General features: G+C 41.2%; 1 protein-coding gene across 4 annotated transcripts in view; it reads right to left on the bottom strand.

The window, feature by feature from the left end:
* Positions 1 to 23,873, bottom strand: part of PAPLN (papilin, proteoglycan like sulfated glycoprotein) — a 144,049-nt gene that overhangs the window by 97,390 nt on the left and 22,786 nt on the right. For all 4 annotated transcript variants that reach the window (XM_040333471.1, XM_040333468.1, XM_040333470.1 and 1 more), the window contains exon 2: positions 2,812 to 3,005. The gene's annotated coding sequence lies outside the window, so the exon portion shown is untranslated. The remainder of the gene's footprint in view (positions 1 to 2,811; positions 3,006 to 23,873) is intronic.

Below are 23,873 nucleotides of genomic sequence, written 5' to 3'. Positions count from 1 at the left end.
TCCTTGTGAAGAATTAGGTATGGCTCTTTACATGAAAGGGCCCCCAATTCCGATACCCTCCTAGCAGAGGCTATGGCTACCAAGAATACACCTTCCTGGTCAAGAGGACCAAGGGAATGTGAGCCAGAGGCTCAAAAGGTTGCTTCTGTAGGGCAGAGAGAACCAGATTAAGGTCCCACGGGCACAAGGGGGTTTTAATTGGAGGATTAACACGAATCACCCCTGCAAGAAGGTTTTAACCAGAGAATGTGTAGCCACTGGACTTTGAAAAAATATTGATAAGGCCGAGACCTGGCACTTGATGGTACTCAAGGCTAATCTCATGTCTGCCCCCAACTGCAGAAACTCCAGTATTCTGCCAATGAAGTACCTGCGAGGATGCCACCTTTGGGTTTCGCACCAGGCCACATATGCCTTCCAAACTCTGTAATAAATAAGCCTAGAAGCTGGCTTTCTGGCATTAGTGTCGAAACTAAAGAATTAGAGAGACCCCTCCTCTTTAGGATATGGGTTTCAACAGCCAGACCGTTAAATTTAGAGACTGTAAGGAAGGGTGGAATATTGGCCCCTGTGAGAGCAGGTCTGGACGGAGTGGAAGGATCCATGGATGTTCTATTGACATCCTTACAATCTCTGCGTACCAAGTCCTTCTGGGCCAAGCTGGAGCGACCAGAATCACTGGTTTTCCTTCCGAGTTTATCCTGGGAAGAAGGCGGGGTAACATTTGCAGCGAAGGAAATGCATAGATTAGGGAGAACCGATCCCACTGAAACACCAGCACATCCATTCCGCAAGCAAGCGGATCTCTTGTTCGGGACAGAAAATTGTCCACCTTCGCATTGAACCTCAATGCAAAGAGATCCACATCCGGTGTTCCCCACCTCTGACAAATGCCCCGGAAGATGTCTGGGTGAAGAGCCCACTCTCCTGGGAGCAGCTGCTGGCGACTTAAGAAGTCTGCCTGCCAATGGTCTATTCCTGGAATGAAAATCGCTGATATGCACGGGACATGCTTTTCTGCCCAAATCAGGATCTGATCCACCTCTATTTGGGCTGCACGACTCCTCGTGCCACCCTGGTGATCTATATATGCTGTGGCATTGTCGGATTGAATCCCGACTGGGAACCCCCATAATCTGTCTGATAGGGCTAGACGAGCTGCTCGAATCTCTAACAGGTTGATGGGTAGAGATTTCTCGGAGACCGACCACTCTCCCTGGAGAGATAGCTTCTCCTGGACTGCACCCCAGCCAAGCAGACTGGCATCTGTAGTCACAACCCACCAAGACATTGGAACAAAGGACTTCCCTTTTAGCAAATTCTGGGGAACCAGCCACCAGCAAAGGCTCTGCCGAACTGTTGGGGAGAGCAACATGGGGAAGTCTAAGGCTTGGGCTTTCTTGTTCCAAGCGGATAAGATGGCGTGTTGTAGTCTCCTTGAGTGGAACTGGGCAAACGGGACGGCCTCGAAAGAGGCTACCATCTTCCCGAGCAGCCGCATACAAAGGCGAATGGAAGGCTGACGCTTTGTATCGACCAACTGGACTAGTTCCCTTAAAGAATCGATCTTTGTTTGGTGCAAAAGATCTTTCTCCGATCTGTGTCTATGAGTAGACCTAAATACTCCAGCCTTTTTACAGGAACCAAGGCTGACTTGTCCAGGTTGAGAATCCAACCCATGGCCTCCAGGTATTTCACAGTTCTGTGTAGTAGTAGGTTTAGATCGGGAACTGAGCGATCTACCAGCAACATATCGTCCAAATAGGCTACTATAGATATGCCCTGAGACCTTAGTTTGGCCAACAGGGGGGCCAGCACCTTCGTGAACACCCGAGGTGCAGTGGCTAGTCCGAAGGGTAAAGCCATGAACTGAAAATGGCGTTGATTTATCGCAAAGCGTAACAGCTTCTGATGGCCGGGAAAGATAGGTATGTGTAGGTATGCGTCTGATATCTATGGACGCCAACAGTTCCCCTCCCCACAGGGAGGCGGCCACTGACCAGATTGAATCCATCCGAAAGGAGGTGTCAATGTTACGACCATGTTGGTCGAGAGAGACCTGGTATTGTGCCATGGTGCTCTCCCTTTTCTATGTATGTATGTCTTGTTTGCAAATATTTCAATAAAAAGAATAAAAAAAAAAAGAAGGAGGTCCTGGATACTTTCCTAAATGTACATAATATAATTAGGTACTAACATTTATAGGTAAAGTTGATCCAGGGAAAATCCGATTGCCTCTCGGGGGATCAGGAAGGAATTTTTTACCCTGCTGTAGCAAATTGGATCATGCTGTGCTGTTTTTTTTTGCCTTCCTCTGGATCAACTGTGTGTATATAATTGGGTATATGGGATTGTACGATTTTTTTTTTTTTTTTTTATGGTTGAACTGGATAGACTTGTGTCTTTTTTCAACCTGACTAACTATGTACACTAATTGCTAGCAGCTATATACCATTAAGCGCTGACACCATTTTTCTCTTATTAGATTGTAGGTGTATAGTGACCCTTAGAGGCTTTAAGAACAAGCAGATGTTTTCTCAGTGGGGAACTGAAAGCAGCAATCTGCTATTCTTGTAAACTGGAAAATCATGGCCTGATAACATATCTGAAATGCGAGCAGATGTGATACACCAGATACATCCTGTGTATACATTTCAGAGATAAATTGTGCAAATTTCTAAACACAGGGTCATGGAGTGTATTAAACAGAAGTGGAAATATATCATTGGCCAACACAAGTTTCAAGAAGCTTGGAACAGTATTACAATTCCCAGGAGGAAAAACAGATCTGACATGTATATACAGGCCTACCTGTTCTTCCCAAACGCTTGCTTTTGGCTCTGTGTATGTGCCAACAAGCAGAATGGCAGGTCGTTTCATGCCAAGCTTTGCACAAAAACCCAGTCTCACAGGCCTGCCAGCTTCAGGAAGATCACTGTTTAGTCTCTGTCCATAAGGAAAGGCCAATAAATAGGAGTCTCAGATGTCTCTTCAGTTTATGGAGGCTAAGGAAAAAAATAAAGAAAAGGGGTGATGCTCAATGTATATAAACTAGTTAAGATGGTCGGCAAACAAAAAACACTCTGATATGTACTGTATACTGTATATAGGGAGATTATATGTAGCAGAACATTAATTTTGGCAAATTACACAACAATGAATTGTGACTTCTGTATGAATACTTTCACATTAATCTCTAAAAACATTGGCATTTGTAAGTTATTAGACAGTCTACTGAAACTGTGCATATAATATTCATATGCAGTAGAGTACCTGTAGAGGTCATTATTAATAAAGTGACACTTTCTACAGCAGTTTTAGGCATACAGTATTAAATTAAGTCAGTCCCATCAATGGTATAGCAGCATTAATTGTGTAACCTACAAAATGGGTAGACCTATCCATGACTTGGGCTTGATAATGTAGCCATACAGAAGGGACCATATTTCACCAGCATCTCAAAATTCTAATTTACTCATATAGTAGTACCATATATACACATATATATATATATATATATATATATATATTAGTGATATGGGGGTGTTTGACTCAAGTGGTAAATGCGTTTTTCAGCGAGTCCACAGCAGTCAGTTATCAGGTTTGAGGGCATGGCAGCCCATTTGTATTAAACGCAAACAAAATAAAAGTTCACACACAGGACTTCCCACGCAGGGGTTCTTCTCCAGTAAAGTTCATATAACCAAAAAATGCCAAGCCTCCTGGCTCCTAGGCTTACTTTGACTTCCAGTTACCTGCTAAACCTGGCCCACTCCTGGCCTCAACAGGATTCTCCAGCCCACTGTCTCCCAGACTTCAGGACTTCCTTTAGCCCCCTTGCACTTGCTAGTCAACTCAGGTCTACCAGCCTCCCAGTCCGTCAGGCACGAAGTCCCCCCACACCAGGGATGCAATCTCACACAGATAGACAGCTCCCCACACACAGGACTGTCTTAAAACCTTCACCTTCCTCCACACTCTGCTCTCACTAGCCCCTCGTTATATGAGCTGTGTGCACCTGGGCACACAACCTGCTGGCTATTCATAGGACCTGGACTCATCCCACCCAAGTCTCTGCGGGATCTCCAAACTACACAGCCCCATTCGAACCTAGCAAAACCCAGAGAAAGCTGCCAAAACAGTTTTATTAGTTTCAAAGCTATGCTCTGTAGTTCTGCAGTCCACTAACATGCAGACTCTGTGTCTGTTTTTGCTTCCTTTCCATAGGGACAGGGACTCTCACTATTACACACAATATATATAATATATATATATATATATATATATATATATATATATATATGCGCATTTAGATCTCTCTCTCTATACACACACAGTAAGGTCCATATATATTTGGACAATGGCACAATTTTCATACTTTTGGCTCTGTATGCCACCAGAATAAAATTTTTATGAAATTAAAACAATCCAAATGAAGTGCAGACTTTCAGCTTTAATTCAAGGGGATGAACATAAATATCAAGTACAAATTTTAGGAACTGCAACCATTTTTATACGTTTTAGGGGCTCAAATGTAATTGATCAAATGAATATAATCATAAATTAAATGTTAATTTTAAATATATTGTTGAGAATCCTTTACTGGCAATGACTGCCTGAAGGCTGGAACCCATGGACATTACGGTTTCCTCCTTTCTAAATGCTTTGCCAGGCTCTAACTGCAGCTGACTTCAGTTGTTCTTTGTTTGTGGGTCTTTCTGTCTTTCGTTTTGCCGTCAGCAAGAGAAATTGCATGCTCAATTGGGAAGAGATAAGGTGATTGACTCAGTCATTGGAGAATATTCCACTTCTTTTCTTTCAAAACATCCTGGGTTGCTTTTCCAGTGTGTTTTGGATGATTGTTCAATTGTGAAGCGCCATCCAATCAACTTTGCACATCATCAATAAACACCAATGACCCAGTGCCACTGGAAGCCATGCATGCCCATGCCATCACACTGCCTCCACCATGTTTTACAGATGACGTTGTGTGCTTTGGATCATGAGCTGATCCAACCCTTCTCTGCGCTTTTTTCTTCCAGTCATTCTGGTACAGATTACTCTTAGTTTCATCCATCCAAAGAATGCTTTTCCAAAATTGGTCTGGCTTTTTTTTTTAGAGGTTTTTGGAAAAGTGTAATCTGGCTTTTCTATTCTTCAAAGCCACCATTTTCAATTTTTTTTTTTCCCCTCAAAAAATATAACTGAATGGAGAAAGTAAACAAAAGCCCATAAGGCAAAGAATAGCAACTTCTCTGCTGACTATTTACCCTAATCTGTTTCTGTCTATTGACATAGACTTGATATTATTGCCCAGTTCAGTTCTCAATGGCCCCATGTGTAAAGCCATTTTAAAAGCACAACTTTTCTCAAATTTGTATTTGAGCGTTACAACCAATTACAACCAAGAGCGTTACAACCAATGTCAAATTTAAATTGTTCCATTTACTCTCAGAAGCAGTCACATGTCACTAAACAGACTTCTTTTCTATGTAACCTCCATGTCTTGTCATACACTTATGAAATCCATACAAGCTTATCATTATCTCTTAAAATGTTGACTTGGTCTATCTTCCTCTGTGTCTAAAGAACTTACTTATTTTGCGTAATATTAAATATTTACATCTTCAACACATCAGAAATCCTTTGGGCCAGGCTCCCATGGAAGAGAGGACAGTTTTTTCAATTGTCAGGTTCTCAATGTATAACACTACTGTACGTTGTCTCTGCAACCTGGTATCACATTACGTATACATGGGGACTTTAATCAGCTGGAGACTGAACTAATCACCCCACTGTAGTAGTAGTAGTAGTAGTAGTAGTAGTAGTAGTAGTAGTAGTAGTAGTATACCTAAGGTAATACTATTTTTCCAAGAGTTACAATTGGTCACTACTGTTATATATATATATATATATATTCTACCGACAAAAATTGTAATAATTAGTGCCCTACCAGGGTAACTTCATGCACACCTGGTTTGATCATTGTGCCAAGCCAGAAACGGGGGACTCTACAGCTAAGTATTATTATTACCTTTCCCAATACTACTACATTTGTTATATTTAACTGTCACTAATTAATTAAATGTTATGTATCTGTGTTTGTTTGATCTCTCTTAGCACATCTTGAAAAAACCCCAAAAAACTATCATGTAACCATGTAAAAACAGTTTTCATATCTTTTAAGCATTTTTCTTTTATTTTTACACTTCCTGCTCTAGGATGAGGAAGTTAACTCACTATCTTGTAACTATGGAGGAACAGCAATGCAGCATTGTCACCCTAGAACAGGAAGTATGTTAGGAATAGAATACCTTTATCCCCTTCTCCAAAACCCAAAGGAGTAGGTGTTCTGTAGTTTAGAGAAGAGAACTGAGCAAGGCTAAAAAAATGGCTTGAGATTTCAGTTCAGCAAGGCAGCAAACAAGTTAGGAGCTCACTAGAATTCTGTCAGGATCAACATGTATCCCTGTACTTATGTTTTTTTAATCAGGTTTTTTCATTTTACTAGATGCCAGTGGGTTGGATTATCCACTGACATTTTTACATTATTCAAGAGCTTCCGAGATTTTGGAACTTGAGTCTCTCATGTAACAATTAGCCCACACTCTTTTTGTAAGTGAATTGTCCCACCAGAATCCACTCAATATATAAATATTTGTTATTTTATCACAGGATGTATATAGCCCAGGTACAATTTTATTCAGACTCTTAAATAATGAAAAATGAATTATTCCCCACTCGATCAAAGAGCCTAACTCTGGCCACCACTTCAGAGAGAGTTGCCTAGGAAGAATCATTCTTTCACACTGCTTAACCTGACTAAGATCTCCTCTTGTTTTAGGGGATCCAGAACACACACATTTCTTCTACTTCCTAAGGGTTTTTTTTTGCTGTCAGCGTCCTTGTTTGTGAAATTCACACAATTGTCTGAATCACAGATGTCACCAGAAATAAAAGTAAAGGTAAATACTTTGCTACTGCTATCAGAACAGCAAAAGAGGGGAAATCTTTTGGAGTCACTTGTAACGATGACAGGGGATTTCCTCCCTCTTCCTGTTATGTCTACAGGGCAGGACAAGGGCTGCAAACGCTGATCAGTGTGTTCTGTCGGGGGGGGGGGGGGCTGTCAGAACACAGAGGCACAGCATTGGAGATCGCTGCACCAACATTGCTTGTGTTAGTACTGCTATCTGTCAGTTTTTTTTTCCGTTCAGCTCGTTGGGTTGAACAAAAAAAAACCTGAGTGTGTGTACAAGGCTTTATAGAATGGGACATGTTCGTATTTGTTAAAGGTCGTAAGTATAATGTCTGTATGTAGGGGACTTACTGTATTAAACACAAACAGCAAAAAATAAAAATAAAAATAAAAACTGTCAAAAAAATTACTAAAGTTACAATAAACAAAATCTAAGACATTAGAGAAGCAAGTAAAATCTAGCAGCCTGTAGTGACATTTTGTTCTGTGGTTGCTTTACATTACATACTTAGATTAGACCAGTGTTTCTCAACTCCAGTCCTCGGGGCGCACCAACAGGTCTTGTTTTCAGGCTTTCCATTATTGTGCACAGGTGATTTTATCAGTTTCACTGCCTTAGTAATTACCACAGCAGTTTGATCTGAGGGAAATCCTGAAAACATGACCTGTTGGTGCGCCCCGAGGACTGGAGTTGAGAAACACTGGATTAGACAATATATCCAAGTACATGAATATCTTCTAGTCGTTTTTACTGAGTCACTGAGAGAGATCCAAGTAAGGGGCCGATCACGGGCTATTACCACGTGATCAGCTGTCAGCCAATGACAGCTGATCACGTGATATAAACAAAAGCTCGGGAATCGTTTATTTTTTCTCTTCATGCTGACAGCGTGAGGAGGAAAAAAAGCTGATCGCCGGCTTATGTGCAAGGGACGTCGGTCCCGAAGAGGCAGAGGCAATTCTGCCTCATCTGTGTCAATTAGTACGTTTTCCAGTGCCCACAGTCAGGGCTGCTGATAGGGGGGACCACCAGTCCTCCTGGTGGGGGCCCAGACACACAGGGGGCCCAAGCAGCAGGAGGTATGAGTGTGGTCGGGCGGTGGTGTAATTACAGAAAGATGCCCTGTGCGTCTCTCTGCAGCTATTGAAGGTTGGTTTCTGCTGCAGGGAGAGACACAGGGCATCGTTCCTGAAATAACTTCCCCCGCATCGATCCCCCTCCTTGTTCTGCCTACTTCTGATGCCCCCCCCATGTGCACCCCCCCCCCCCGTCACTATGCTGCATTACACCAGGTTCTCTATTATGTTTGTGTCCGCTAATAATGATTTTTGTGTATTTTTTGTGAAAATCTTGTTTTGATATATGGGTGGGGGCCCTGCCAGGTAGGCTGTGCGGGGCCCCGTGATATCTAGCAGCAGCAGCGCCCACAGTGCCACCTATCAATGCCCACAAGTGCCACCTATCAATGCCCACCAGTGGTGTCAATCAGTGCCACCCAGCAGTGCTGCCTATCAGTGTAACCTACCAGTGCCAATAAGTGTCCATTATTGCCACACATCAGTGCCCATCACTGCCACCTATCAGTGCCCATCACTGCCACCTATCAATGCCACTTCTCAGTGCTACCTATCAATGCCCTTCAGTGTCACCTCTCAGTGCACACTACTGCTACCCACCAGTGCCGCCTATCAGTGCCCACCAGTGGTGCCTTATCGGTGCCCATTAATGCAGCCCATTGGTGTCCATAAGTGCAGCCCGCCCATCAGTGCAGCCTCATCAGCGTACATCAATGAAGGAGGAAAATTTTCCTGTTTGCAAAATTTTATAACAAAATATAAAAAAGTTTTTTTAAATTTGGTCTTTTTAAAAAAAATTTACAAAAAAAAAAAAACAGCGGAGGTGATCAAATACCACCAGAAAATAAAGAAGAAAGCTCTATTTGTGGAAAAAAACAGAGCTACGCGTGCAGGCGCACTGAGCGTGCCACTACTAACGGCGATCATGCTGTTAGTGGCGGCTCACGCGCACATGCGTGCCAGTGACGTCATCGCGGCTCCAGCCAATCACAGCGCAGGAGCCGCGATACCCGGAAGTCACTCCGGGAGACATGGCAGCGACGGAGGAGGGGAACGAGGACCGCTGCGGGGGCTTCGATCTCAGGTAAGTAATTCATAATGAGCTAGTATGCTTATGCATACTAGCTCATTATGCCTTTATCTTTTAGGTTGTATTTTTTTATTTATATTTTGGCTTTACTTCCTCTTTAAGAAAAGTATAAACACATGGATTTTGGCATCTAAACATAGCTGTACTGGAATGTAAATAGCCTTGTAATTATATCATTAAGTGTTAACATTTCCACTGTGATGTAATTACATTTTTAGTGCAATAATACTTGACATATTTCTTGATGTACTTTTAAGGGGATGTTAAAGCTTAGGAGACAGACATAGTATATGCCAAAACTTGTTACACAGAATTCCAAAGATATAGAATTATATGCAAATCCTTATGAAACTTAAAAAAAAAAAAAGCTGTACATGTGCCAAGGAAGCAGCAGTTGATGAACAGCTGTTACATAGTTTAAAAAAGTAAATGATTCAGTTTGTTTTAGTTTTATCTATGTACATTGTACAGGTTGGGATGGGCCTTGGATAGGAGATGTATTTCCCCACTATTTGGGTTGTGGTCCCTTTAAGAGAGAGTTCAAGGGACATTTTTAGTACCATACTCAGTGGTTCTCATTCATGCAAGGTTAGTGGTTCCAGGGTAGTACAGTCAGAGAGGAATGGACCGATTTCAGGATTAGATTGGTAGGTCCTCATTTGGGACCCAGAATTCAGAGGCTCAGAGAGATTTTGGGTGGGCGAGAGCCTTAATATCCTGATTACAGGAACTTGAAAGGTTTAACCCATCTGCAAGGGAGGCTTTAAAGGGTCACTAAAGGAAAAAAAATGTTTTGCTGAAATTACTGTTTACAGGGTATAGAGACATAATAGTTAACTGATTCCTTTTAAAAATGATTAAAAATAGCTAAAAAACCAATCATATAATGTACCTGCAGTTTAGTTTTGTTTTTTGCTGTTGTTTCCTGGTTCTCTGATGTACAGAGACAAAGAGCCAATAGAGGGCAGCGATGCTTTGTCTAAAACCCCTCAGCACCAATCCAGTTTCGTTTTACAAACAGTAATCACACCTCCTTGATTAGTCACCAAAGTGAGAAATCTCACAGTACTGTGGTGATCAGGAAACAGACAACCAGGAAGTGTCCAGAACAGAGAGGAATTACAGCAACATCAAAGCAAAAACGAACAATAAGGACATGAAACCAGGACTGCAGTAAGGTAAAGGAAGCTATTTAGCTAAAAAAATTAATTCCTTTAGTGACCCTTTAAAAGCAGCAGAAATGAGTCAGCATGTGTCTATGATGTAGTGTGGCGTCGTTCACAGCTGTGGAAAAGTGTGGACTATCTGGAGACCAATGTACCATACACACAAGCGGATTTTCCGCCAGCAAAAGTCTGATGTGAGCTTTTCATCGGAAATTCCGACCGTGTGTATGCTCCATCAGACTTTTGCTGTCAGAATTTCTACCAGCAAAAGTTTGAGAGCAGGTTCTCAATTTCTCAGACCAAAAAAATTCCTATCGGAAAATCCATTCGTCTGTATGGAATTCTGACGGGAAAAAAACACGGAACGAAGAGAATGTTTGGACAGCCTCACTCCAAGGAAAAATTCCTTAAATGGCATTTATTGGTAAAATTGGATAAAACACTACATGCCACAGCAAGAAAAAGTCAGGACACACAGCTGACGTGTTTCACACTAACACTTAGGGAAAAAAACACGCATGCTTGGAAACAATTTGATGCATGCTCGGAAGCATTGAACTTATTTTCTCACCTTGTCGTAGTGTTGTAAGTCATCAGGTTCTTAACGCTCGAAAGTTCAGAGAGCTTGTGTATTCAAGCCAAGCTTGAGCAGAATTCCGTCTGAAAAACCATCCAACTTTTTTCCGACAGAAATTCCGCTTGAGTTTTGTTGAGCTACTGCAGCTATTCTTGTACCCTAAAGCAGATTAGAACCCTAAACCCAAGTGTGGAATCGGTATATTGAAAAGAAAGGAGGGGAAAGGGGAGGGAAGGGGAAAGAAGGCATTTGATGGGAATAAATCATTCCCCACATGCCCACCACTCTAACAACATATGGCTATAATGTTTTTTGTAACTTTTTTGTATTATTCGTTTTTTAGAAAAATACATTTTAGAAAGTACATAATACAAAAAAAAATTACAAAAGTACCAAGAGAAAAACAAAAAGGTCACCCCACTGCCATAACCACCCCCCCCTTTTTCCATGTGTGCAATACCATCCCCACCCAACCTTAGAGATAGTATATGCCATAAGAGAAACAATACTTTCATAACCATACAGTCGAAAGGAAATTCACCCAGCTTACATCAAACAAAGCCCCTGGCAATGTACCAGCAGCAAGTTAGGAATGTCAAAGACGTGAACAGGAGATTATTTTCCACGGTTATAGCTATAATTTTTTAATAAATATATAATTTGAGGTCTGAAGCACTCACAGAATATTACAAAAAGTACCAAACCTAAATCAACATTTACTCTCACCCCTTGTATATAATCTCCCACCATATATACATGTCAGTTTTTTGTTTTTTTGTTTCCCAGTGTTTTTCTGTTACCAGGATAGCAATCTAAAAATGGATGTTGTGTACTTAACAGGACATTATGACCTCACATATCCAACTCTAAAAAAATATTTCTGCCTTAATTTACAACTCTTTGATATCTGAGACTATTTATTATTTGGTTTACGATAATTAATTGTGCTTTGTTTAGATATTTGAATTTTAGAGAAGTTTTCACTAACACTCTGTTCTATTTTCATCAATGGAAACATTTTGTGCATGGGCACAAATAGCTTTATATAATTAAAAACACAACTATATTGACTGATTCAATCATACATCCGTCCTGCCCATAGCCTTTTTTTCAGGTTAAAGAGCACACAACATCTTTCCCTTCAAGAAAAATCCTTGTTTTCATTCCAAAAATTGATTCCAAATGTAGTGATAGCATTAGTCATTTCTTGTTAGTTACATGTATTTTTGAGGACAGAATTTCAGTTCAGACTCCCCACAAACTGACTTTAGAAGGACATCACTTATTCATTAGTTAAACCAAGCTATATTTAACCAATTTTGTTATAAATTCAAATATATAGCTACCTTAATTTGAAATAGAACACATTTTAGTCTAAAGGGAAACGCCGCTTTCGTGAAAACAAAAAAGAAAAAATAGCAAATAAAAAAAATAATATAGCGTGTACAATTGTGACAAAAGTCATAATGTAATGGAAGGTTATTAAAAATTACCTTTCCTTTTCAATCTGCAGCCGCTGTTATTTTCTGAAAATGCAATGCAATATGGCTACCTGGAGGTGTTCTGTACATATAATGTGTAAAGCACACCACCCAAAACATAATTTCCTGCTTGTGTGATTGGTTCACTGATTTTCCCAGAAGTCTGCACTAAAATACAAGTCAGATTTTAGGCATCCCTGCAACAAAAATGTAATTTTTGGTGAAATACTTCCAATAGGAAATCTTGTCTTAGGCCCCGTACACATGAGAGGATCCATCCGCTGGAATTGATCCGCGGACCGGCTCCAGCGGATAGATCCCCTGGTGTGTACAATCCAGCGGATCTGTTTCCGCGGATTTTTATCCCCTGGGATGGATTTCAAGCGGATAAAAATTTGAAGACATGCTTTAAAATCTATCCGCTTGAATCCATCCCAACGGATTGATCCGCTGGTCTGTACATCCGAATGGATCCCCCGCATGCGTCGTAATGATTCGACGCATGCGTGGAATTCCTTATATGACAGCGTCGCGCACGTCGCTGCGTCATCATCGCGGCGACGGCGCGACAAGTCATCGCGATGGGATTTCGGCGCGGATTTCGATCCGATGGTGAGTACACTCCATCGGATCAAAATCCGCGGAAATCCTCGAGAGGATTTATCCGCGGATACGGTCCGGTGGACCGTATCCGCGGATAAATCCTCTCGTGTGTACTAGGTCTTAAGGGATTCAGGCCCAGCAGCTTTCCTCATTAGAGCCCTGCAGGTGCTGCAGCTGATTGAGAACTATAAAACCACTCCCATTAGATTCACCTTCCCACGTGGGCACAGACACGGTGATTTCAGACACAGTGATTTCTAACAGAATAACAAAGTTTGTTAAAATCCTTGCAATGTACATAGTTCACCCAGAGGGAAAAAAAATCTCAACAAAAGTGGAGCTACTCTTTAAGCCGGCCATAGATCTTTTGAGTCATCTATGGACAGGCTGAAAGTACCAAGTTGATCGATCAATCAACTTGGGTACAACCAGCCTCTTTAATTTTACTTGCAATTATCGATAGCGCCTGCAATAGCCGCTAACAATAATCACTGCTTTCTCCCGACGGGGTAAAATGTCTTGGCAGGAGGGATTCCCCTGTAAGTACTGTCTGTGTTGGTGGGGGAATCGTACAAGTTACTATCCTGCAACCATGGGTTTGCACCATCTATGGCCTGTTTAAAATCAATGCTTGCAGACAATAGCATTACGCAGTACAATTACAAATCTTGTATGAACAAATGCATCCAAACTCCTACAGCTCTATGGAGCCGCGGATGTCAGCGGTGACATGCCCGCTAACATCCGACCCGCTCCGATCCGCCAAAGTGTGACGGAGGAAAAACCTACTTTTCCATCCGTCTGGCGGATCGGATCGGGTGAACACGGACAGACGGTCCGTGCTCATCCGATCCCCCCATAGGGGAGAGCGGAGAAAAGACAGGGTGGTCCCTGCACAGTGTGCGGGGACGGCATTTCATCCACCGTCTCAGCGGGGATCAACGGAGCGATCCCCGCTGAGCAAGCAGAGGTTCACGGGGCGGATCATTACTGATCCGCCCCGTGTGAAAGGGGCCTAAGGCTCCATTCACATCAAGGTGTTGCTATTTTACAGGCGTTTTTGCAGCGTTTTTCTACAGGTTTTGAAAGGTCACCAATGTAAAATAAATTAAAACTCCTGTAATCTGCCAAAAAAGAATCTCATGTACTTTTTTGAGCAACAGGCATTTTGCATTAGGCAGCAGAACGCTCAGATGTGAACAGGGGCCATTGAAATAAATGGGGTTCGTCTTGTTGGGCGTTTTTAGAGCTGAGGCTTAGAGCAGAAAAACACCCAAAAATACCTAGATGTGAACGGAGGCTCTCTGGTGCATTAAACTTGGGCATGTTTGATTACTTTTGTATCTACCAGCCCCAAACGAAAAAAATAATAGTTTAGATAGATGTGAATGTCAGTCACTGACTTCCACCCCCCCCCCCCCAAAAAAATGCATGAAGGATCTGTAAAAATTCACTTTAACCGATTGCCGACAGCCACACGACTATTTACGTTGGCAGAATGACACGGCTGCGCAAAAGGACGTACCTGTACATCCCCTTTAAACAGCGTGCTCCATGAGTGTGACCACGGGTCCCATGGACTCGATGTCCGCCGGGTGCCCGCAACCGTGTCACTTGGGCGGCAGAATGGGGAGATGCCTATGTAAACAAGGCATTTCCCTGTTCTGCCTAGCAACATGACAGGGTTCTACTGTTCCCTGTCATCGGGAGCAGTGATCTCTCTCATGTGCTAGTGAGACCAGCCCCCCCCCAGTTAGAATCACTCCCTAGGACACACTTAACCCCTTGATCGCCCCTAGTGTTTAACCCCCTCCGTGCCAGTGTCATTTACACAGTAATTCGTGCATTTTTATAGCACTGATCGCTGTTTAAATGACAATGGTCCCAAAATAGTGTCAAAAGTGTCCGATGTGCTCCACCATAATGTCTCAGTCAGGATAAAAATCGCAGATCGCTGCCATTACTAATAAAAAATAATAATAAAAATGCCATAAAACTATCCCCTATTTTGTAGACGCTATAACTTTTGCGTAAACCAATCAATATACTCTTATTGCAATTTTTTTTTACCAAAAATATAAAAAAATAAAAGAATACATATTGGCCTAAACTGAGAAATAAATTTGTTTTTTTTATATATTTTTGGTGGATATTTATTATAGCAAAAAATATAGCTTTTTTTTTTTAATTGCTCTTTTTTTGTTTATAGCGCAAAAAATAAAAAACGCAGAGGTGATCAAATACCACCAAAAGAAAGCTATATTTGTGAGAAAAAGGACGTCAATTTTGTTTGGGTGCAATGTCGCACGACCGCGCAATTGTCGGTTAAAGCGACACAGTGCCAAATCGCAAAAAAAGTTCTTTGGCCAGGAAGGGGGCAAATTCTTCCCAGGCTGAAGTAGGCAAAAATAGGATTTTTGTACTACAAAATATGTAAACCAAGAATCCCTTTTTTTATCCAAAATATTTTTAGAATTATATATAGTATATTGCAGTATGCAGAGGGTTAATTGACATGAAACATAAACAAAGCATACCCCTTCATAGTGTGCACTTGTCTCAAGCCAGAACACTAAGGGGTTAATTTACTAAAACTGGACAGTGCAAAATCTGGTGCAGCTGTGCATGGTAGCCAATCAGCTTGTTTAATTAAGCTTTGACAAAAAACATGGAAGGAAAAGACTACAAATAAGCAGACACAACTTATGCAGGAGGATTGTTTCATTTCTGTGTATCACCTGAGGCCAGTCACTTTACTGGACACCTGCTGCCATTTTTATGCACCCCAGTTCCTATGCTTTTGTGCATAGTTGAGTCACTTAGCCTTGTTTTCACAGTGGAGGCATGGCTTTTTAGCTGCAATTCTCCAGACATTAGCTGGGGGTACCTGGGTCCCACTGGGACCCCAAAACATTGTTCAAACGTGCGAACACCGTTAAAGTCTATGGGACACGAACATGAAAAATCAAAAGTCCTCATATTAAAGGTTAATATGCAAGTTATTGTCATAAAAAGTGTTTGGGGACCCGGGTCCTGCCCCAGGGGACGTGCATCAATCCAAAAAAAGTTTTAAAAACTGCAGTTTTTTCGGGAGCAGTGATTTTAATAATACTTAAAGTGAAACAATAAAAGTGAAATATTCCTTTAAATTTCGTACCTGGGGGATGTCTATAGTATGCTTGTAAAGTAGCGCATGTTTCCCGAGCTTAGAAATGTCCGAGCACAAAATGAAATTTCTTAAGGGAAAAAAGCCAATTTAAAACTACTCGTGGCTATAATGAATTGTCGGGTCCCGGCAATACAGATAAAAGTCATTGAAAAAAACAACTACATTTTTTTACCAGGTCTTTCAGGTCTGGTATGGATATTAAGCGAAACCCTGCGTCAAATAAAAAAAAATGGCGTAGGGGTCCCCCTCAAAATCCATACCAGACCCTTCAGGTCTGGTATGGATTTTAAGGGGAACCCCGATCTGGCATGGATTTTGAGGGGGACCTCTACGCCATTTTTTTTTAATTGGCGCAGGGTTCCCCTCAATCATTCATACCAGACCTGAAGGGCCTGGAAATGGCATTTGGGGGGACCCCTTAATATTCATACCAGACCCAAAGGGCCTGGGAATGGACTGGGGGAGAACCCATGTTTCAATTCATTAAAGCCGCGAGTAGTTTTAAATTACTTTTTTCCTTTAGAAATGTCATTTTGTGAAGGGACTTTTCTAAGCACGTGAAACATGCGCTTCTTTACAGGCATACTATAGACACCCCCCAGGTTTCACTTTAAGCATTATTAAAATCACTGCTCCCGGAAAAAAACTGCATTGATACATGTCCCCTGGGGCAGAACCCAGGTCCCCAAACACTTTTTATGACAATAACTTGCATATTAACCTTTAAAATTAGCACTTTTGATTTCTCCCATAGACTTTTAAAAGGTGTTCCTGTGGCTTTTGAATTTGCCGTGAACACCCCAAATTTTTCACTATTCAGCGAACGGGCTAACAGCCAATGTTCGAGTCGAACTCATGTTCGACCAGAAAATAAAGCTCATCCCTACTGATAGCACTGCTGGACATCTTCCAATGTTGAAGGAAAGTAATCATGCTGTGTCTATCCATCTGCTAAAGTAAGTCTATGTCTATGGTCCTCAACCTTGCCTATTTCTTTGTGCTTCTTCAAAAGTGCTTAAACAGCACATGTTGAAACCCCAGTCTGCTTTGAAATCTTTGCCTGTGAGATGGAAGTCAGTATAATTATATATATATATATATATATATATATATATATATATTATATATATATAAATATATATATATACACACACACACACACACACACACACTGTGTATATACACATACACCATTTGGCTTTGAACATAGGCTCCCCTTCAACTGACTATGTCCATTAAAGTGTACGTTCCCCTTTACAGAAAAATCTGTAAGGTGAACTTACACAGGACTCCATATGCACCCCCCCCCCCCCCTGTACCACTGACCTGTTGCACGGAAATAATTAAATGCATGCAGTAATTTAGTAGGGTTCAAGGCATGTGGCAATGCTGGATTGTGTACTGGTTGTTAAGGAGTGGGCCGCCATAAACAACATGGTTGTTAAGGAGCGGGCGGTCGCCACATCCTTAACCGATGAGTCACCAGCTGTCAGTGGGGTTCTACGCTGACAGCTGAATGTAAAAAATTGCCTGCAATAAAAAAAATTAAGAAAAAAAATGGGGTAGGGTCCCCTCCAATCCATACCAGGTCCTTCGGGTCTCCCCCCCGTAGCACATTGTCCCCATATTGATTGTGACAAGGGCCTCTTCCCCACAACCCTGGCCAATGCTTGTGGGGGTCTTCGAACAGGGGGTTTATATGAATACAAAATATGATGAGTTACTGGTTGTTAAGGATGCCAGTGACTGCCCACTCCTTAACAACGCGGTATTTACTACTGGTAATAAATATGCCAGCTACCACAAAGTGTTAAACTACTGCATGTTTTCACTACTAAAATACTGCATGACTTCATAAAATAACTCATGCAGTATTTTAGTAGCTTTTTTGAGTGAATAGCAAAAAACTTTTAAAAAACGCTGTGCGGTATCTTACTGTATACTAGGATGTGGTAAGATATCGCTTTATGAATGGAGTCCAGTGTCAGGAGCTTTTGAGTACTACCCTTCTAGTGTTAAAGCTGCAAAGTTACAAATCAACTAGTGATGACATAATCCCCCTTTTTTTTTTAAACTGGAATGGATACATTGGAAAGGGAAATGTTATCTGCAGTTGGGTTGCGAGTAAGTGCCAGGCAATAACGGACTGTTTAATCCAGTGGCCTGGCTGACTCATTCTTCAAGTCAGAAAGGATATTATTTTTTCCTCTGATAAGGCTAATTGGCAACAGTTACACTGGAGATTTTGTTTTGCCATTCTTTGAACCAAAACAGAACTCATGGAAGGTTGATATCATTGGATTCCTTTTCTTTAACATTTATCACAATACAAAAATGGCTCCTAATGAACAATCGACCCAGTTTCAAGTTCAGTTCAGGTCTCTAAAAGAAAAAGGCCTAAACAGATCTCTGAGAGACAGGGAGAAAAATATGTAATTTTTGGTTTTACTGTATTGATTCCCCAGGTCCAACATCAGCGCCTGACCTCACAAATGCGCTTCTGGATGAATGGTCAAACATTCCCATGGACACATTCCTAAACCGTGTGAACAGTCTTCTCAGATGAGTTGAAGCTGTTATATCTGCAAAAGGTGGGCCAACTCAATATTCAACCCTACGGACTAAGAACGGGATTCCATTAAAGTTTATGTGTGTGTAAAGGCAGGCGTCCCAATACTTATGGAGAAGTGCAGCGCTGTAGGATAAAAATACAGCCTGATAAGTTTCACAATAATCAATTCACCAATTTCTAAGGACAGATACTGAGTAAGAGAGGGTTAAAAGCCCTGCCAGTTTGTTTTCTTATCTATCACATTGGGGAGATACATAGCCAAAACAGGAAGTGAGAGGAAATTCTTTCAAAGTGAGGTAATCTATGGTTGTCACCAGAAATATTGTCCCCATTGGGAAATGTCCTCTTTATTCCTGTTCTTTGAACAATTCAAAATGTGGGGCTTTTTTTAGCACTTTAGAACGGAAGAATCTCTCTAATGGAAGCACAGGCAGCAGTAAAAATCTGACACATGTTCTAATCCATCTCCATTCTAAATAAATAACCTTTCCTCCAACAGAGATACACTATTGGTTCCCATCTATGATCTCTGTGGGAGGAAAGGTTATTTACTTCTACAGTTTCCATCACTAGCAAGTATTATCTTGCCAAAAGCGTCCTAGACCTGCTTTTTAAGTAAAGCGGTCATCATTATCTGGTAAGCAAAACCCTCTTATCGAGCACTTTGGGTTATCATTTGTTCAGCTGGTGAAGGCAGTCATTGTTGACAGTACTTAGAAAAAAAATTTTCTGCACTGAAGAGACACTTTCGCTAGGACTTTTGATTGATTACCAAATATTTGTGATTTTTGTTTCATTTTTTATTCAAGTGTTTATTTATAAGTCACATGTATCCCAGTTGTATGTGTCACTTTTATTATTATCCAAGTGTGATTTCTTGATTTCTTAGATTATATATTTTTTCATTCACTTATTGCACAGTTTTCATACCATGAGGTGTTTGAGCACTGCCTTTATTCAATTTAATAGGTTTTTGTGAGCTTTTCATGTGCTTTTTTTTTTAGCACTAAAGCGCTTGAAAGGCGCCTCAGTGTGAAAGAGGTCTAAATGAACAAGCTGAAGTGCAAAGCTGATTGGTTACCATTTGTTTTTCTCTGTGGGTAGTAATGGGTAAGGTGCGGTTTTACAACACAAGCCACTTTTCCCCCCTTTTTTTCTAAACTTTAATGGAATGTTACTTTGTGACATTCCATCTATTTCTATGCACAGCATGCAGAGACCTGCTAAGTGGTGCGGAAAAATGCAGACATGTTGCATTTTTCTGCACTGCTCTGCCCTGAAGCAGAGAACTGCGAACAGGGCACACAGAAAGCCATTGTTTTCTGTGCGCCTCTGCAGAGAGCAGTTTTTCGTAAGCAGAAAAAAAAATCAGTTTTCCCTGAAGCGTGAACCTGCTCTAAAGAATTTGCCATCATGTTTCTGTAATTTATACTATCTAAGGCACTTGAGACAAGCATGGACTTCAAGAAAGTAAAAGATACTAGTTTGCATACGTGCTCGAATGCCAAGTTCACCTTTGTTCACTTTTTTTTCAAAATTCCAGCTCCCCCATTTACCAATATAGCATTAATGTTCTTATTTTGCAAAAATACAACAGATTTCCATTAGTTCTACACATGCTTACCTCACTGTTTACATTGCTGTTTAAACACACTTCTCGATTACTTCTGCCTTACTTCCTGGACAGACTATAGGTCATGACACAAGAAGGAGTTGACCAGCTGATCTCATTAGCACACACCATGCATCATCTACCCTTAGCTGGTCAACGCCTTCTTGTGTCATGACCTAAAGTCTGACCAAGAAGTAAGGCAGAAGTAATCAAGCAGTGTTTTTAAGCAGCTATGAAGAGAGTGAGGTAAGCGTATGCAGAATTAATGGAAAGTGGTTTTATTTTTGCAAAATAAGTACATAAGTACATTAACGCTATAGTGATACATAGCACTTAGCCTATAAAGTCAGCGATTTAGAAAGCACTCAAAGCAAGGGATCAGCATGACATCCAGATATGTACAGATCAGCAATGGTAGCCTTCATATTTTCTCACCAAAGAGGTTTTTCAGGAAACAAACTGTTTCTGCATACCCAGGCTATTCTCTTACTGACAACTTGCATTCACATTTTCCAAGGAAGAGCCAAAGTTGAACTAATCAAATTTAGCTTTCCAGAGATGAGCAATTCCTTTCATAATCCTCCCTCTTAGCAGTTAAATCTTTCCCTTGGTTTACTTAAACGTAGAAGAAGCTGATTGGTTAATCAAACACTGTTGACCTTGTTGTTAAACTATACAGTATTAAGGTTTTCCTTTGAAATGCCTGAGATCCTTTCTGCTGGCTATACATGTTTAATCCCCTTGTACAATTTTCCTTTAGATTCACTTTAAACTATGTAGTGCAAGGCCCTGGCTAATTGGATACAATTAAAAGTTGTTTTGTTTTGATCTCATATTATATGTTTTTTGGAAAATCTAAAGGAAAATTGTATAGGACAATTGAATATGTATGGCCAGCTGTAGAGTTTATGAGCCTTATTCCCTATGACAGCAAACAATTCTTGTTTGACTTATTTATATAAAGCTTGACTGTTGTGAGGCTACAGTTTGCATTTGCATTTTGAATAGTTCCCTTTTAACCACTTAAGCCCCGGACCAAATTGCTGGTCAATGACCGGGCCACTTTTTGTGATTCGGCACTGTGTTGCTTTAACTGACAATTGCGCTGCCCCCCCCAGCCATGTCATGAACTGAATGGGCGGCTGCAAAGAGGCTAAGTGGGCAGCCACAGGCTCCAGGGACAGCCCTGCTGGGTGGCCGCAAAAAGGTTGGGAGAGAGGTGCAGGTTTCAGGAACAGCCCAGGATTTGGTGACCCCTGGCAAATCACCATTCGACCGCCCAGGGGGTCCCGATCCCCAGGTTGAGAACCACTTCTCTAGAGAATATCAAGGCTCAGATGACCCTGGAGGGGCCTGCAGAAGAGGGTTTGACTCAGATAAAAATGGTTCTGGTACAGCCCAACTGAATGAGAGTTTAAGTGCTGAACTTAATGTACTGACTAATGGAACCTCCAATTCACTGATTGAGCCTGCCAGCACTAGGCAGACAGTCGCTAGCATTGACCCTCCTCAATTTCAAAAGCACAGCAAGGTATAATTGCTATGGATCCTATGGCATGCCTGTGGTTTCTCAAGCGCCAGGTTGAAAGAGGTAGTGCAAAGCATCAGGCTGAGAGAGAGGTTGCAGAGCATCAGGCTCTGTGGCCCATCACCACAAACTGGAGATCATTACGCAAAAGAGACAGAATCAGTCTCTTGGGTCCCCTGAACACAGTAAGCATCAATTTCCAATCATGCATAAGGACGGTGCTACTGATGCTTATTAGCTATCATTTGAGAAAATGTGTTGTCTGTACCTCTTGCCATAGATGCAGTGGGGCTGCAATCTGACACCAGAGCTAAGTGGCAAAGCCATGAAACCTTTTTCCAGTTGAGGAGGATAATGATTATGTATCAATTAACCCCATAGATCTAATGCAAGAAATTCAGGTTGCTGCAGAAAGAAACTGCAAACACTTACATGGATGTTGTAAGCTGCCTTTGTAATAAAATATAGAGAGCCAACTGTATGTCAGATACTAGAAACCTAATGCCACATCCCAATTTGTAGAGAGAAAGCTGCCTTTGCACCACTATCTGGGAGTAGACTAAAGGACTGAAAAGAGATTCCTATGAGTCCCTGATCCAGGATTAACTCCCAACCAAATTAGCTGTAATTGATAAACTTATGATCTTTTTTCTAGACCACTTACTATGAGTCTTCTGCACGAACCTTAATCCACACGAGTTGTCATATCTGTAAATTGCTATTCCTGAAATGCAAGCCTACACTACAATATACAGTATTTATAGATCTTGCAGACTGGGATAAAGCCATTGCTTTCTCAGAAACATATAGCAGGCTGTAAGAATGTAATTATAAAATTGTGGCCAAGTGGTATCACTGTCCCACAGACATACACGACTTTCACTGTACAAAACTGCAAACTTGATGGCAATCTAATAGGGCATATGTTTAATATCTGTGGCAATTGCTCATTGATTCAGCCCTTATGCATAACAGACATCGATATACAAAATGGCACATTTCTCCATCATTCATTGATCAATTTTGTAAACATAATATAAGTGGCCTATGTCATTTTCTGATTGCAATCTGTACTATCATTACTAGACACAGTTTTGGGGAGCATTCACAGTCACTTATTTGGATGAAATCACTGTGCTTAGCCCCACTGGGAGGAACACCTTGCATACCTGAAAAACTAGACAAACTGTGAGCTGCAAATCTGACGGTTAAATCAAACCAAATTGATGTCTTTTTTCCCACAAATAGAGCTTTCTTTTGGTGGTATTTGATCACCTCTGCGGTTTTTATTTTTTGCGATATAAACAAAAATAGAGCGACAATTGTGAAAAAAAAAAAAAAATTAAAATTTTTGCTATAATAAATATCCAATTAAAACAAAACAAAAAAAAAACATATTTTTCTCATTTTAGTCCGATAGGTATTATTCTACATATTTTTGGTAAAAAATCGCAATAAGCGTATAGTGATTGATTTGCGCAAAAGTTATAGCGCCTACAAGATAAGGGCATAGAATTATGACTTTTTTTTATTATTATTATTTTTTTACTATAATGGCGGCGATCTGTGATTTTTGTCAGACTGCGATATTACTTCGGACACATCGGACACTTGACACATTTTTGGGAACATTCACATTTATACAGCGAACAGTGCTAGAAATTTGCACTGGTTACTGTATAAATGTGACTGGCAGGGAAGGGGTTCACACTAGGGGGCGAGGAAGGGGTTAATGTGTGCCCTGCATAGTGTTTCTAACTATGGGGGGAGGGGAGTGACTGGGGGAGGTGACCGATGGTTATCCCTATATACAAGGGACACACCGTCGGTCTCCTCTCCCTGACAGGATGTGAATCTCTGTTTACACAAGGGTGTTGCCCTCAGAAAAGATGGGTTTTGAGTTTTTTTCTGAAGGCCAGGTGATTCACCTCCAACCGGATGCTCGTTCTCCTTTGGACTTGTATCTGGCTTTGGGTATCTGGAGTAGATTTTTGTTGGTGGATCACAGAACGCGATTGG

The sequence above is a fragment of the Rana temporaria genome, chromosome 13, assembly GCF_905171775.1.
Source record: "Rana temporaria chromosome 13, aRanTem1.1, whole genome shotgun sequence".
NCBI classification, from domain to species: domain Eukaryota; kingdom Metazoa; phylum Chordata; class Amphibia; order Anura; family Ranidae; genus Rana; species Rana temporaria.
Note: the sequence above shows the minus strand (reverse complement) of the source record. Positions and strands in the feature narration are given on the sequence as shown.